At 43.0% G+C, this 18,062-nt stretch overlaps 1 protein-coding gene across 1 annotated transcript in view; it reads left to right on the top strand.

Annotated features, from left to right (window-relative positions):
- The window catches only part of UBAC2 (UBA domain containing 2), a 482,592-nt gene that overhangs the window by 324,433 nt on the left and 140,097 nt on the right, over window positions 1-18,062 (top strand). The window lies entirely within an intron of this gene.

The raw sequence follows: 18,062 nt of genomic DNA, 5'->3' as shown, positions 1-18,062 counted from the left end.
CTGATTACTCAATTATTTCCCATCCCATATTCCACAGTAGTGGGGGCAGAAAACCAAGAAAAAAGGAAATTAAATAACAAAAACAGAAAAAACTTCAAAGAATAGGGATAGAACTAACATGGACATTGTGCATCAATCCAAGGAAGGCATTTAAGCACAGATAGTATTAACAATGCTAGACATGTTAGATAATGGAGAGAATGGATTTAGACTGTTATTACTTGGGGAAAAAAGAGAAGTGTGGTGGGTTTAAAAAATAGTTTAAATTCATGTATTTTATAACATATTTACAGGGAAATTTCAATAGATAGCCTTCCAAAGTTCCATAGAAACCTATGGAACTTTGGAAGGCTAAGTGCTTTGAAAATATGCCTCTAGGTCTCAAAAGAATAAATGCTTCCTCTTTTTGAGTAGCTGTAGTCACATCAGGAAAACCCATAAACCCATTAATCTCATAATATGCAGGATGCGTATATCATGGTAACACAGTAATACAGGATATGACAGCAGATAAAGACATGCATGGACCATCCAGTTTGTCCAACAAGGTAGCCAGAACTGTACCCACAATCTATGTAGGTTAGATTCCTTCATGATTTAACACTGGCATCACAACCAGGGTGTTCAGCAATTTGTCACCATGCCTATCACTTATATGCAGTGATTTATGATGCCACAATCCAATCCAATAGTCTGAAGGGTGGTTTTATTATTATGGCCTTGGCCATTATTGATACAAGGTTAAGCGAACAATCCAACATTTTACTCTCTAATTTCAACCTTAAGATGTCTTCCTCTCCCTATAGAGATACACAGTACCAATACTCACAGTGTACGATGTAATAGTGATAGAAAATATTTATACTTGACCCTGACCTGTCTTTGCCATTTTCGGGACAGGTTATAGAAGTCTGCCCGGCACAGGCCTTACTTCCCTACTATCCAGCTACTGGAGTTGCCGTCAAAGCTGTGTCCAGTCCATCTTGATCTGCCTTTGCCATTTTTGGGGCACAGACTGTGGAAGTCTGCCTGGCAATGGCCTTACTTTCCAACTACTGGAGTTGCTGTCAAAGCATAATCTCAGAATATAATAACAATCTGATTTTAAGGCAAATGTAGCAACCAAAGTATTTTGAGAGAACTTTTCCCATCCTGATTCAAACTGAGGAACAGCCCAAAGAGTTGGATCAAGGGAAAGCGCTAGATGTGGTGTACTTATATTTTAGTAAGGCCTTTGACACGGTTCAGCATAGACAATAAATAAACTGAGTGCCCTCGGTATGGGCACTAAACTGGCTGACCGGGTTAGGAAGTGGTTGAGTAAAAGGTGACAGAAGGTAGTGGTAAATGAAGCTCACTCTGAGACAGGGGATGTTACCAGTGGTGTGCTGCAACGTTCGGTTCTTAGGCCTGTTATTTTTAACATTTTTGTAAGCGATATTGCTGAAGGGCTGTCTGGTAAAGTTTGTCTCTTTGTGGATGATACTAAAATCTGGAATAGGATAGACACCTCTGATGGCGTGAATAACATAAGGAAGGAGCTAGTAAAGCTTGAAGAATGGTCTGGAATTTGGCAGATAAAATTTAATGCTAAAAAAATGCAAGCTCATGTATTTGGGCTGCAGAAACCTGAAGGAATGGTGGGACTTAGGTGTGATTGTATGTGATGATCTTAAGGTGGCCAAACAGGTAGAAAAGGCAATGGCAAAAGTCAGTGGGAGCTGATGACAAAGGTAAGCGTAGGTGAACTGGAAGCACAGTGGTCCAAACGAAAAACTGCTATAAATATGGCAACTGATCTTTACACATAGAAAGTAAACAAAAGCAAGAGAAACAGGAAGCCTATATGGTTCTCCAAATAGGTGTCTGAGAAAATAAGGGCAAAAGAGGATTCATTCAAGAAATACAGAAGAACGCAATGAGAGGAACATTGGAAAAGATTACTGGATTAAACTCAAAAGAAACAAAGAGGGAAATACAGCTAGCGAAAACAAATGGCTAAAGATGTAAAGAGAGGTAACAAGACCTTTTCAGATATATTGGGGAAAGGAGAAAAGATAGGAATGGAGTTGTAAGACTGAAAAATGCTGAGAATAGATATGTGGAGAGTAATGTGGATAAAGCAAATGTGCTAAACAAATACTTCAGCGTTCATGGAAGAAAATCCTGGCGATGGACCATGGTCAGATGCCAAGGGAATATCTGGGAATGTAGTAGATATTGTGCCATTTATGGAAGAAAGCGTTTATAAACAGCTTGAAAATCTGAAAGTGGACAAAGCTATGGGGCCAGATGGGGTACTGAGGGAGCTCATAGAAGTCCTGACATGACCTCTTAAGGATTTTTTTCAATAGATCTTTAGAGATGGGAGAGGTTTTGTGGGATTGGAGATGAGCTGATGTGGTCCCTCTTCACAAAAGCAGAGACAGGGAAGAAGTGGGAAACTATAGGCCAGTAAGCCGCATGTCGGCGGTAGGAAAAATAATGGAGTCGCTGCTGAAGGAAAGGATAGTTGATTTTCTAGAAGCCAAAGGGTTGCAGGATCTGAGGCAACATGACCTTACCGAACGAAAACCCTGCCAAACAAATATGATTGACTTCATTGACTGGGTGACCAAAGAACTGGACGAAGGATGTGTGCTAGATGTAATCTACTTGGATTTCAGCAAAGCCTTTCATATAAGCTGAGAGGGCTGAACTTAGGACCCAAAGTAGTGAACTAGATTGGAAACTGGTTGACTGACAGGTGGCAGAGGATGGTAGTAAATGGAATCTGATTGGAGGAAAGGAAAGTGACTAGTGGGGTGCATCAGGGGTCAGTGCTGGGCCAAATTCTGTTTAATATATTTGTGAGCGACATTGCTGAAGGGTTAGAAGGTAGCCAATAGAGTAGATACCCTGGAGGGAGTAGAAACCATGAGAAGGGATTTCCAAACTTTGGAAGAATAGTCAAGGGTTCTGGCAGTTAAAATGTAATTCCTACAACACAAGGAGAAACCTCATATACATACAAATATTAGTGCCCCCAAATAATTAACCCCTAAATACGGCACATTATTCACACTTAATTCCACCTACACATATGAAACTAAATACATACAAAGATGTTAAACTCTCCTACATATATGTATAAAAAGTCCACATAAGAATGTTCATAATACACAGTTGTCACTTCTACAATGCTGGATTGGCCGCTATCGTGGACAGGATGCTGGGCTCGATGGACCCTTGGTCTTTTCCCAGTGTGGCATTACTTATTCCCACTTCAGGCACAGGCAGCTCCTTGTGACTCTGGGCAAGTCACTTAACCCTCCATTGCCCCATGTAAGCCGCATTGAGCCTACCATGAGTGGGAAAGCGCGGGGTACAAATGTAATAAAAAAATAAAATCTGTTACACTGGTCAGGAAAAGTGAGCCCTTGGGCCACTACCGATAACCGGCAGCGGCAGGAGAACCACCCAAACAGACAGCAAGGCGGACCACAGGCAGACGGGCACAGGCCGGATTGGAGCAGCTGGACTGGAACAGAAGTAATAAGCAGTAAGCAGGAGAATAGTCCACAAATCAAGCAGAGTCTTTGTGGCAGGCAGCAAAGCAGAATAAACCAGGAAACAAGCAGAGTCTTTGGTAGGCAGCAAACAGTAGAATAAACCAGGAAACAAGCAGGGTCTAGCTGAAACTGAAAGTAGCAAGGTTAGCACTTCAACAAAATCTCACAGATGAAAACTCTTCTGAGGACCTCTGTTGCAAAGGCAAACTAGCACGTCTCCAGGTGGTTAATAAAGGCAAAATACCAGGGAGGTCACCAGGTAAGGGTGCTGCTTAGTTCCAAAAATCCCAAGACAGTCTGGAAGGCTGGAAGATCCAGACCGGAATGATTTCTGGAACATGGGAAACAACAAGCAGATAGTCCATCGCAGCCACCAGGTCTGACCACCAGGTGGCGAAATGAATGAGAGCATGAAACATGGGCACAATCGTGACATTTATGTATTTATGTACACATCCCTTGGGACTTAGTCCTCCAATATTATAAGTTGAACATTGATTTTGTCTTCCCATTACCACGGTGAAATCCACATAAACACCAACGTGTCTTTAACGGACCCACAATCCTTCGTCCAGATCAAACATAATCAGATGTATATCACACTGCAGTTCTTTCTACTCCTTGACTCTTACAGAGTTTCGCAATTACTGCTTCTTCAGAAGGGTGTAGCAAAAGAACATGTGCTATACAAAAGGTCCATACTATAACAAAGAAAAATAATACATCAATGCCCTATCCTCGTTCTCACCATGTATGCAAAACAACAAATAATCACCTTGAAACATAGCTTCCTACCAACCGAGCAATACATATTATTTTCAATAAACAAACACTAACCTGTTCTCTTGACCACTTACACACGGGAGGGAACAAACCCACCAGCCGCTCCAAACAGGAGCTGAAAATGACATACACCCACATGTACGTTCCCCAATTTAAAGGCAGCGGCACATGATCACCTGACTAAACTCCCTATTCAAGCCCCTCGGAAAAGTGGTGTCCCATATGTATGGAAGGAATTCAGTGTGTGAATAATAAACATTGATAGACTTTTTGCCCACTCTGGCTTCACCATATATTATTGTATATGGATGTTAATTGAGGTGAGTGGTTTAAGTTTATTTTTATTTTAATTTTCTTTTATGGTATGGAATGAATATGATCATTATTCATGTATGTGCCATATTTAGGAGTTAAAATTTAATGCCAAGAAGTGCAGAGTGATGCACTTAGAGTGCAGAAATCCAAAAGAGATGTACCAGATAGGAGGGGAGAGATTGGTAAGCTTGGCTCAAGAGAAGGATCTGGTGGTGATGACATCCGAGGATCTCAAGGTGTCGAAACAATGTGACAAGGTGGTGGCTGCAGCCAGAAGGATGCTAGGCTGTATACAGAGGGGTATAACCAGTAGGAGGTGTTAATGCCTCTGTACAAGTCGTTGGTGAGGCCCCGCTTGGAGTAATTTGTCCAGTTTTGGAGGCCGTATCTTGCTAAGCATGTAAAAAGACTTGAAGCGGTTCAAAAAAAAGTGACAAAAATGGTATGGGGTTTACATAGCAAGACATACGAGAAGAGACTTATTGACCTGAATATGTATATCCTGGAGGAAAGGAGAAACTGGGGTGATATGATGCAGACCTTTAAATATTTGAAAGGTATAAATTTACAGACAAAACTTTTCCAGAGATGGTAAGGTGGTAGAACTAGAGGACATGAATTGAGGTTGAAAGGGGGCCAACTCTGCCACCCTGCAATCTAAATTCATGTCTTTTTCTTCTACCACCTTCCCATCTCTGAAAAAGGGTTGGTTGTATATCAATACCTTTCAAATATTTGAATGTCTGTATCATTATCACCCACCCCTGTCTCTCCTTTCCTCCAAGGTACACATCTTCAGGCCATCAAAACTCTCCCCATCCCCATTCCATTTTTGTCACTTTTCTCTGAACCACTTTAAGTCTTTTTTCATTCTTAGCAAGATACGGCTTCCAAAACTGAACGTGACTGGCCAAGCTCAGCCAAGTCACTCTCATATTGCTCGTTTGCAATCTGTGCATCTTAGGTTTCAATTGGGCCTTCAGCCTTGCATTCTGACTCTGTGACCACTCTCTCTCTTTCTTCAACTGCTCCTCTTGGTAGCTTAGAGAGATTTCTAAGGCCCAGAGCTCCTCCAGCCTTCCTTGTATTTCTGCCTCTGCAGGGCCCCTTCATAGGGACTTGGCCTTATCTCCTCAGTTTGTTGTTCAAGGGTGCTCCTGAGCTCTGTTATCTCCACTTCCATAAGCTGCAGCATTCCTTCGTATTCTCCATTTCCTTGACCTTGATTTTGCATTTGGCCCTTAACCTTTACCAGTTGCTTTTGGAAGGATTTCTTTTCCTCCTGTAATTGCCCTGCATACATAGTGGCTTGCTGTAATTCTTCCAGCATTTTAATCCAGCTGTCACTTTCCTTCCGTCTTGCTAGCTGGATCTTGAGGCGGGTACTTAATCTCTACTAGGTGATCTTTAAGGGTTTCCTTCTCTTCCCCTAGTTGGAACACCATCAGGCTTATTTTCGAAAGTGATCGCCGGCCATTTCCCGACATAAATCGGGAGATGGCCGGCGATCTCTCAAAAGCGGCGAAATCGGTATAATCGAAAGTGCCTTTTTTGACAGCATCGCCGCTTTCCCGTCGCCGCGCCAGCGAAAGTTCAAGGGGGCGTGTTGGCGGCGTAGCGAAGGCGGGGCATGGGCGTGGCTACCAGATGGCCGGCTTTCGCGCATAATGGAAAAAAAACGGCGTTAATCAGTATTTCGCTGGGTTTACTTGATCCTTTTATTTTCATGACCAAGCCTCAAAAAGGTGCCCCAACTGACCAGATGACCACCAGAGGGAATGGGGGATGACCTCCTCATAGTCCCCCAGTGGTCACCAACCCCCTCCCACACTAAAAAAAATAAAAATAAAAACCTTTTTTGCCAGCCTGTATGCCAGCCTCAGATGTCATACCCAGCTCCCTGACAGCAGTATGCAAGTCCCTGGAGCAGTTTTTAATGGGTGCAGTGCACTTCAGGCAGGCAGACCCAGGTCCATCCCCCTCCCTACCTGTTACACTTGTGGTAAGTGTTGAGCCCTCCAAACCCCCCCCCCCCCAAAACCCACTGTACCCACATGTAGGTACCCCCTTTCACCCATGAGGGCTATGGTAATGGTGTAGAGTTGTGGGGAGTGGGTTTGGGGAGGATTTGGGGGCGCAGCACTCAAGGTAAGGGAGCTATGCACCTGGGAGGTATTTGTATATATTTTTTAAATTGTTAGAAGTGCCCCCTAGGGTGCCCGGTTGGTGTCCTGGCATGTCAGGGGGACCAGTGCACTACAAATGCCGGCTCCTCCCACGACCAAATGCTTGGATTTCCATCCCCCCCTACCTGTTACACTTGTGGTGCTAAGTGTTGAGCCCTCCAACACCCCCCCCCCCCCAAATCACGCAGTCACCTCTAGACTATGGTGGTTGATTTCCTTTAACCTCTTGAGCTGCACTTGAGGTGGATACTTAACCTCTACCTGTGGGGAGTGGGTTTGGGGTGATTTGGGGGGCGCAGCTCCCAAGGTAAAGGAGCTATGCACCTGGGAGGTATTTGTATATATTTTTTTAATTGTTAGAAGTGCTCCCTAGGGTGCCCTTGGCAAGCCTCCCTTGCTTCCTTGGTGCTTCTGGGCTTGGGTTGCAACTCCTTTGCCCAGGCATTGCTTCCTTTTGCTGCACAGCCACTTGTCTGGTTTCTGGCTTCCTTTGGCTAGCTTCCTCCTGGTGCCTTCTTGGCAACCCCCTTAGTCTCCTTGCCATCCACAGTTTCTGGTTTCTTTTTACTTTTCTTTTTAGCCTGGCCTTTTCCCCTCACCAAGCGTATCCCATTCCCAGGAACAATAATTATCCCTTGCTTGCTGCCACTCTTGGTCTCCAACTTCCATCCTGGAGCCTTGTTTCAGTACACTGACCTACCAGCTGTGTATACAGAAACCTTGGTACAAACAGCTATTCTGCTCCAGGTTTTCTATTTCTACTAAAAGCCCACCTTTTTGATGCTGCTTTTAACTCCTAACCCTTGTTCACTTGTTCAGAACCCTTATTTTATCATCCTCACTTTAATATTCCCTTATCTCTTGTTTGTCCTGTTTGTCTGTCCTAATTAGATTGTAAGCTCTGTCGAGCAGGGACTGTCTCTTCATGTTCAAGTGTACAGCTGCGTACGTCTAGTAGCGCTATAGAAATGATAAATAGTAGTAGTAGTACTGTTGCAACTTGGAAGTGCAGCAGTTTCTATCTCTGGCCTCAACTTGGAGTCACTCACTTCTTTTAGCCTGCTGTGCCTTCAGGAGCTGGTCTTTCCTTGAGGCAAACAGTCTCATCTCTGGCTCCAGTCACTACTGTGGACCATCTCTCTCTCTCTCTCTCTCTCTCTCTCTCTCTCTCTCTCTCTCTCTCTCTCTCTCTTCCACCTCAGGGGCAAGTTTGTAGTTTCACTTTTTACTCTCACTGAGCACCACCTGCTTTAGAAGCTGCTTCTATAGAACTTTAAATAAAAAAAACACTAGCCTGTACTCAATTTAACAATTCTTTATTAATAAATCGATATATGAGGACATACCAATTCTAAGAATAGACAAAAGTATGTTCTAACTTCTGGACAGAGGCCAGCTCCTTATATAGGGAATTTGGTATCTTGAACAAAAAGGGTCAAAAAATAAATAAAAAGATTCATTATTACAGAAGCATAGGTTAGTTTACTAATGACTGCATACATATGGTTTATAGACTCTGTGATAGTCTCCTTCACCCTTTGACCATCAGATTACCCATTATATATTGGAGTTATAAACTGCTCATAAGTCAAGATACAAATGACTTACAATGTTTTCCTTTCCTAAAGGTCTATATGCCAAATAACATTATACCCTGCTATTCACGTTTATGATAGCGAGAACATAAGAAAAACCATATTGGGTCAGATCAATGGTCCATCTAGCCCAGTATCCTGTTTCCAGCAGTGGCCAAGCCAGGTCACAAGTACCTGACAGAAACCCAAATAGTGGCAACATTGTATGCTACCCAGTGTGTTTTTTCTAGCAAAAAAGGTGCCGGTACTCAAATGCTAGGCCACCTTTCAGGAGTGGGGTGATCACTGAGGGACCCATCCCATAATAGCCAGGCCCCCTGCAACCAGTCACAGAATCTATGACAAGACAGAATTGGTGTCAGTACCCCCTCAAAAAAAGCCCTGATGCTACCAATCCCAGGGCAAGCAGTAGATTCCGAATGTCTGTCTCAATAGCAGACTATTGACTTTTCCTCCAGAAACTTGTCCAACCCATTTTTAAACCCAGATATGCTAACCGCTGTTACTGCATCCTCCAACAAAGAGTTACTGAGCTTAACTATTTGTTGAGTGAAAAAATATTTCCTCCTATTTATTTTAAAAGTATTTCCATGTAACTTCCTTGAGTGTCCCCTAGTCTTGGTACTTTTGGAAGTAGTAAGAAATTGATTCACTTCTACTCGTTCTACACCACTCAGGATTTGTAGACCTCCATCATATCCCCTTTCAGCCATCTCGTTTCCAAGCTGAAGAGCCCTAACCTCTTTAACCTTTCCTCATATGAGAGGAGTTCCATCCCCTTTATCCTTTTGGTCACTCTTCTTTGAACCTTTTTTAATTCTGCTATATATTTTTTGAGATACAGCAACCAGAAATACTCAAGGTGAGGTCACACCATGCAGCGATACAGAGGCATTATAGTATTTTCAGTCTTATTTACCATTCCTTTCTTAATAAGTCCTAGCATCCGGTTTGCTTTTTTGGCCGCCACTGCACACTAAGCAGAAAATTTCAGCGTATTATCTACAACGACATCTAGATTTTATTTTGGGTGCTGACCCCCCAAGGTGAACCCTAGCATCAGGTAACTATGATTCAGATTATTCTTTTCAATGTGCATTACTTTGCATTTGTCCACATTAAATTTCATCTGCCATTTGGATACCTGGTCTTCCTGCAATTTTTCACAGTCCACATATGTTTAACAGCCTTGAATAGTTATTATTATTATTATTATTTATTGTACTTGTATCCCACATTTTCCCACCTATTTGCAGGCTCAGGGTGGCTTACAAAGACCTGTTATGGCGTCGCCATTCCAGGTAAAAGATACAATTGGTGTTACATAGAGATCAAGGATAACAAAAAAGAACTAGGCAAACAGTTATAGAAAGACGACATTCCGAATAGGGCGGAGTGGCGATATGTTATGGTTGAGCTATGGGTTCTCGTGGTAGGCCTTGTTGAAGAGAGAGGTTTTCAGAGCTATGCGAAAGTTAGTTATGTCGTTAATTGATCTCAGGTTGATTGATAATGCATTCCACAGCTGCATGCTGATGTAGGAAAAGCTGGACGCATGTGTTAGTCTGTGTGATCTCCAAATTTAATCACCTCTCTAATTTTTCCGATTTCCAGATCATTTATAAAGATGTTAAATAGCACCAGTCCTAGTACTGATCCCTGCGGCACTCCACTATTCACACTCTTCCACTGAGAAAAATTACCATTTAACCCTCCCTTTCCAATAACCTTTTCCTAATCCACAACAGAACATTGCCTCCTATCTCATTACTCTAATTTTCTCAGGATTGTCTCATGAGGAACTTTGTCAAAACCTTTCTGAAAATCTAGATACACTACATTAACCAGCTCACTTTTATCCACATGTTTATTCACGCCTTCAAAGAAATGAAGCAAATTGGTGAGGCAAGAATTCCTGTGGCTGAACCCATTAAACCATGTTTATTTATGTGTTCCATAATTTTATTCTTTATAATAGTTTTCACTATTTTCCCCGACACTGAAGTCAGGCTTACCAGTCTGTAATTTCCTGGATCACCTCTGGAACCCTTTTTAAAAATTGGCGTTATATTTGCTACCCTCCAGTATTCAACTACTACCGAGGATTTTAATTCTGCAAAAGGTCATATATAGGTTAGTTAGTGGCATATTTGTACTTTAATACCTGGAGCTACAAGTATATTTCTAAGAGAGAATTTATTTCCGGTTCCACACTTCCACATGCTGTGCTGTCTCTTAACTAGGTGCACACTGTGTTTTAAACTAACTCCTATCTTGTTAGCACTCTACAGTTTGTAGCTTACTCTTGAGCCCAACTACACACACTTCCTTTGCCCTTCAGTTAAGGAACATCCTTCAGGGTTTAGTTGTTTTTCTCACTTTTTAACTTTGCCAGCACTTCTGTCTGTTTTGTGGCTTATCCAAAAGCCCAAAGTACACACACTTCTTTTCTTCTGAGCACTGCAGTCCAGATTTTCCGTCTGCTCTGGCAGCACTTCTTCAGCACAGCACTGCACTTGCCAAACAAAAGATAGAAAAAAAAAAAAAGAAAACACTTGCTTGTCCAGCTCTTCAGTGCCCCTCAGAGTGAAGCTAATTTCCTTAGCCCCTTGTACAAAAACCCTACACAAGTGTGCTGAGGCCCCAATGGGCCAATGATCAAAGGTAAATGTGGGCGCTAGAGGCCACTAGCGCCCACATTTACCAGTGCAGCATGATGAGAGGGCCCTGGCGTGACAAACAACAAGTGCACAGGGAATATGACAGTGCTCATTTAAATTAGATTTAACTGAGCTCTGCAGTATTCCGCCCGTATGATCAGAGAACAGCGCTCTGATTGTATGGGCGGACTAGCGCCATAACCCTATGCCAGCTCAGAGCTGGCGGTAGGGTTAAAGGTTCCCTCTCTTCCCCCCCCCCCCTTCCAAGCCAAGGCAGCCTAGGTTGGCACTGTCAGTCCTGGGGGTTCAGTGGACTCCCAGACCCCCCAATGGCTAAGGACCTGGTGGCCTAGTGCCCACCAAGCCCCCACTGCCCCGGACACCGACAGAAGGGACAGGGGAGCTGGAGGTTCCATGGACCCTTAGCCCCCCCCCCCCCCCTAATCCCCAACACAAAAAAAAGTCCCTGGTGGCCCAATGGGCAACGCACCCCCAAACCCTCCCCCCCCCCGTACCTTGCAATGATGGAGGAGGGAGTAGCACTCCCTCCTCCTTCCAGCACTGCCTCCAAAATGGTGGCGTCATACCCAGTGCACTCCTGAAGCAACGGGTTCATGAAATAAGTGGCCCTTGTCAGGGTTTTGGACAGCTGGAATTTGTTCCTGTATTGCAGCACTTGAAGAGAGTTCTGTTATGCACTGGAACATTAGCAATTTGAGGATCTGACACTGGGAAAGCTTGTGGGACTTCAGTCGAGCTTTGTGGGAGTTTATTTTGCTATAAGTCATGAACTACCAGTGGTGTTTGTTGGAACTTTGGGGATTTGATGTGGATATTTTTGTTTTTGATGACTAAAACAGACTGTGGGTTTTGGCTATTTTTCTCCGGTTTTTTAGTTAGCAACTTTTTTCTCCATTTTTGGAGGCTTTTTGTTGCTCTCTTTTTTCTGGAGATAGATAATTTAGTGGGGTCATTGATAATATCTGGGAATCCCTTTGGAGATAGACTGACATGTTTGGTCAGACCAATGCTGTTTGAGTTTTGAGGCCTCATTTGTTTAAATTGTAAGATTTTTCATAGCTTCCCACAGTCTGGGTTAGCCATCTTGTTAGCAAACTGAATGTTTCATGCTCTTTTTGGCACATTTATACATAAACATACGTATAGATTTATTAGCAAAGGCACTTTTTTAATGTCTCATTTATAAAATAGTGTTTTTTTGTGGTATGTGGTGCCAAATATATGTGTTTCTTTAGCAGCACTCTGTGTATTTTATAAAAGGGTTTGCTTACACTTTGTCTGTTATAAAGTGCTAGTATAATTATACATGGTTAGTCTTGGATGGCCATTTCTCCTCCCTGATCACCTAGCGATAAATTCTGGTTGTCTCCCTTTTCTTTCTTACCCCTCTCCAAACTCATCATCGTCTTCATATCAGTTGTTTCACTTTACAATTCTTTACAACTTTGAAAAAAGCCATATGGTAATTATCAGTAGTATTTTCTTGTGATCAGGTTCCTTGAAAGAGCACAAAGGGATTTCATTATATTCCTGTTAATCTTAATTTTCTCAGTTTTTTAGAAACACATCAACTACATTAACTTGCTCCTTCCCCCAAAGCAACATTTTTACTTTATAAATAGGGCTCCTAATCTTAGGTATTTTGTAAATTGTAAATGTATTTGTTGTTGAGCTTATTTGGGGATTTATTGAGAGTGCAAAAACATCAGTGTTTATCTGTGTTTTCGTGGTACAGGTGCCATTACTGAGTACCTTTTCTGGTGGAATCAAATACATACATTTTTCTAGCAGAGTAACTGTCGACATGGAAAAAGCACATAAATGTAGAGGCAGGTAAGGGGGAAGTAAGAGAGATTACTCAGGGATGTGCCATTTATCTGGTAAGTACTTGGTGAGCTTCACCACCCCTACTCACAAATCTGGTCACTGTCTTGATCTCGTCCTCTCTTCTACCTGCTCGCCTTCCAATTTCTGCGCCTCTGCTCTTCCCATTTCTGACCATCACCTGATCACATTCACACTTCATCACCCTCCCCCTCAGTCCCGCCCAACACTAACCACTACCTCCAGGAATCTCCAGGCTGTTGACCCCCCCATCTTATCCTCTAGTATCTCTGATCTCCTCCTGTCCATCATGTCCTCCGAGTCTGTCGACAAGGCTGTTTCCACTTACAATGCCACTCTCTCCTCTGCCCTAGACACCCTTGCACCGTCCGTTTCCCGTCCCACAAGGTGCACTAATCCCCAGCCCTGGCTTAACCCTTGCACCCGTTACCTTCGCTCCTGCACCCGATCGGCTGAACGCCTATGGAGGAAATCTCGCACCCATACTGACTTCATTCACTACAAATTCATGCTATCCTCCTTCCAGTCCTCCCTATTCCTCGCCAAACAGGACTATTACACCCAATTGACTAATTCCCTCAGCTCTAACCCTCGTCGTCTCTTCGCCACCCTCAACTCCCTCTTCAAAGTGCCCTCCACTCCCACCCCCCCTCACTCTCTCCTCAATCACTGGCTGACTACTTCCGTGACAAGGTCCAGAAGATCAACCTCGAATTCACCACTAAACCTTCTCCTCCTCTTCATCCTATCACCCACTCCCTCAACCAACCAACCCAGGCCTCCTTCTCCTCTTTTCCTGATATCACTGAAGAGGAAACCGCCCATCTTCTCTCCTCCTCAAAATGCACCACCTGTTCCTCTGACCCCATCCCCACCAACTTACTTAACACCATCTCTCCTACTATCACCCCCCCCATCTGTCATATCCTCAACCTCTCTCTCTCCACTGCAACTGTCCCTGACACCTTCAAGCATGCTGTAGTCACACCTCTCCTCAAAAAACCTTCCCTTGACCCTACCTGTCCGTCCAACTACCGCCCCATTTCCCTCCTACCCTTCCTCCCTGAGCCCATACACCAGGCCCCCTCCCTGCCCATCTTCAAATCACTGCTTAAAGCCCACCTCTTCAATGTTGCCTTCGGCACCTAACCACTACACCTCTACTCAGGAAATCTAGACTGCCCCAACTTGACATTTCGTTCTTTAGATTGTAAGCTCCTTTGAGCAGGGACCGTCCTTCTTTGTTAATTTGTACAGAGCCACGTAACACTAGTAGCGCTCTAGAAATGTTATGTAGTAGTAGTAGTAGTAGTAAACACCATTTTACTTTTTTTGCTCAGGTAATTACTACTACTACTACTATTTAGCATTTCTATAGCACTACAAGGCGTACGCAGCGCTGCACAAACATAGAAGAAAGACAGTCTCTGCTCAAAGAGCTTACAATCTAATAGACAAAAATAAAGTAAGCAAATCAAATCAATTAATGTGTACAGGAAGGAGGAGAGGAGGGTAGGTGGAGGTGAGTGGTTACAAGTGGTTACGAGTCAAAAGCAATGTTAAAGAGGTGGGCTTTCAGTCTAGATTTAAAGGTGGCCAAGGATGGGGCAAGACGTAGGGGCTCAGGAAGTTTATTCCAGGTGTAGGGTGCAGCGAGACAGAAGGTGCGAAGTCTGGAGTTGGCAGTAGTGGAGAAGGGAACAGATAAGAAGGATTTATCCATGGAGCGGAGTGCACGGGAAGGGGTGTAGGGAAGGACAAGTGTGGAGAGATACTGGGGAGCAGCAGAATGAGTACATTTATAGGTTAGTAGAAGAAGTTTGAACAGGATGCGAAAACGGATAGGGAGCCAGTGAAGCGACTTGAGGAGAGGGGTAGTATGAGTAAAGCGACCCTGGCCATAGACGAGACGGGCAGCAGAGTAATGTACTAGTGGTGTTTATTAGTTAAAACCTAAAATCAGGATCCAAGATTACAGTACATTGGGATGTACTGTGCTAACACCCTAATGAGTTCTAAGCGGATTACAAAACAAGAATACAGACAATATCTACAGGTGTGTCCTAGGGAGAGGGCACACCTGCTGTAGCTCTTGCGCTCTGTTGGAATCATGCTAAATTGGGCTCTTACCTGTTAGGTAATGGGCAAGAGGTGAAGAAAGGTGCAGGATCTTCCTCTGGCTCTCACCTCAACCCCCACTTGAGTAGTTTCAAGTATCTGCCGGACCAAAGATTTCTTCCATCTCATCCTGGCCTGCCCTAGAAGCTTCAGGCATCAATTTCTACATTGAGCCCTGTAGAACGGGTGATGCCTCTGCAACCTGGAAACAGCTCTCTTGTGGGTCATTGCTCACCTGAAGCATACCAGGAATTGGAGGCGAGTATTGGATGGCAAGGGGGACAGCCTACAATGATTATGGTTCCTCCTCAGGGAAGGATTCAGTGATTCAAGCCATAACTAGGATTTTCCAAGAGGAAACTGTGAATATCTTGATCTGGGTGAGGCACTAGGCTGCTTTCAACACTGAGATTTGGGCTATAGAAAAACCAGTTCTCGTGACACTAGAGTCACTGTGGGATGCTATATATATCCTGCCTGCATACTTCCTTACTGACTATATCTAGGGAGAATTCTAATGATATAAAAGTATTTTCTGATGCTGTTCTTGTCCAGGCTCAGGTTCTCGGCCAACAGTCCTTGGAAGTAGAGACTTTAAAGCTTAATAGTAAGTCTTTGGAAAATATAGAAACTGTCTCTTTAAAGGATAAGAATTACACTCACTATCACTTGGAGTATCTGAAAAATCAGATTAGAAGACATAATCTGAGACCATTATATTTTCCTAAGTTTCCATTGATTTCTGCTTCTGATATAAATATTTGGTTGAGGTACTAAAAATGCCTGGTGATTCATTGCCTCGAGAGCCCATTATGTTATGGGCATAGGAAGATGTGATGGTGAGGATCATCAAGGCTAAGGAGAGGACAATATGAATTGTCAGTTTTGGAATTCTTACTGGATTTAATTACACAGAGAACTACATTTGGTGGTATCCTTTGCACGGAACCAGACCGTGATACAGTTTTAAAACTTCTCTTTAGCTACTTGAAAGCCTTGTTTTTTGGGATCCAAAATCATGTTTTTTCATGACTTAGCAAGAGAGACCCAGATGAGCCGCAAGTCTTTCTTGGCCTTTCGGTCCAGGGTTCAAGCCTTGGATATCAATTTTGTGCTCCGATTTCCATGTGTATAAACGGGGTATCAAAAATTGCAACTTGGATGTTTTTGAGAGAAAAACGTCGATCTACCACCTTATGACGTTTTTGAACGTTGTTTTTGTTTTGAAAATGAGCCCCAATGTGTATTTTCAAGGTGGGAGTATACAGGAGTGGAGCACACACTTAAGTGCATAGCTTATAGAATACTATAAATTATGCACGTATTTCTGGCAGTGAGGTGCACACACTTACACCAGCTTTATGGCTGGCATAAGTACTTGTGCCTAAGTGCATATCCATGTATATACCTGGTTATATTAGTATTCAGTAAAGGAAAGAAGGCACCTACTTTCCTTTATAGAACAGGTTTCTACCAATCACCCAGTTATAGAAATACCAGTATTGGGACCTTGTAGCAGAATAAGAGACATAAGTAATGCTACTTACAATATAAAAATTACATAAAGGGAGGAGTGGCCTAGTGGTTAGTGCAGTGGACTTTGATCTTGGGGAGCTGAGTTCAATTCCCACTGCAGCTCCTTGTGACTCTGGGCAAGTCACTTAACCCTCCATTGCCCCTGGTACAAAATAAGTACCTGAATATATGTAAACCGCTTTGAATGTAGTTGCAAAAACCTCAGAAAGGTGGTATATCAAGTCCCATTTCCCTTTCCCCTTCCCCTCAAAGTACCCAGGTGCTCAAGCAAACGTTGCTGCTTCCATCTTCACAGCACTCAAGTGGCCGGTACGTCGTAATTGGCCAGAAAACCTCCTTGCATACATTTTTATATATTTTTCTTCTTCAAATGTTCTAGTGTATATAAAAATACATGTAAGGAGGGTTTTTGGCCGATGATAACGTACCAACCCACAGTGAAGATGGAAGCAGCAATGTTTGCCTGAGCACCCGGGTACTTTGAGGTCTTTTCCTCCCTTTATGTAATTTTTATATTGTAAGTAAACTCCTCAGCATTACGTATTAGAATCTACAGTTTTTTGTTGAAAGAAGTTTTTTGACTTCTGTAGAAAAGTATTTTGAGTGAGAATAAGAGGCATGAAAGCAAAACAAGTAAGACCCGTGAAAAAGCAACATGTAACTACGAATGGGCAGACCATAATGGTCCATTTTTGCCAACATTTCCTATGTTGTTGTTTCTGTTATGAAACCTTAGACCTGGGACCAATATTTCCTATGTTGTTGTTTCTCTTATGAAACCTTGGACCTGGCTCAAACATATCACAGCCCCTTGGACTTTAGGCAAAAGCAAGATACCTGATTTTGGTCTTTCCCTTGTCCCTGATTATCCTCAAACCCCTGCTGTCTTTCTGTCTTTTAATATTTTAAAAAAAAACCCTCTCTGGGCCTTCTTTCAGTTCTGTTCAGTTGAAAGTCCTTGTACTCATTGGACCTTTATGAGAAACATAATCAAGATATCTTAAGGTCTTCTCTATGTCTGTTTATTCACAAAAAAAAGAAAGCAAATGAAAGTTCGAGTCTTTTTTGAGGCTTTGCTTCTAGTCCATTTTGAGTAAAGTGGGTAGCGAGGAGATACAGTTCTCTTTTCCCACACCCAAGGTAAACAACACTTAAAAATAAGCTTTAATCCAAAGAGGCAATTAAACTCAGTTCTCAGCCTCACCCTGTTGTGAGTTCTTGCTGCATACTTCTCTTCCCTATACTGGGATTTCTCCTCACTGGCTGCCTCTTACAAAATGCAAACAGATACTTGGAAGTAACCCCTATGTCTTCTTCCTCTGTAGGTGGCTCTCTTTCCCAAACACATTCTACTCTCAAACTGATGTTTTCACGTGTGTTAAGGCGGGAGAACTTCTGTCCACCAAGCTCTAAGGCTTCTCCCTAGAACCCCATCGATCCTTGCATTCCCAT

Source organism: Microcaecilia unicolor, chromosome 4 (assembly GCF_901765095.1).
Source record: "Microcaecilia unicolor chromosome 4, aMicUni1.1, whole genome shotgun sequence".
Lineage (NCBI taxonomy): Eukaryota > Metazoa > Chordata > Amphibia > Gymnophiona > Siphonopidae > Microcaecilia > Microcaecilia unicolor.
This window is presented reverse-complemented; position numbering and strand designations above follow the sequence as displayed.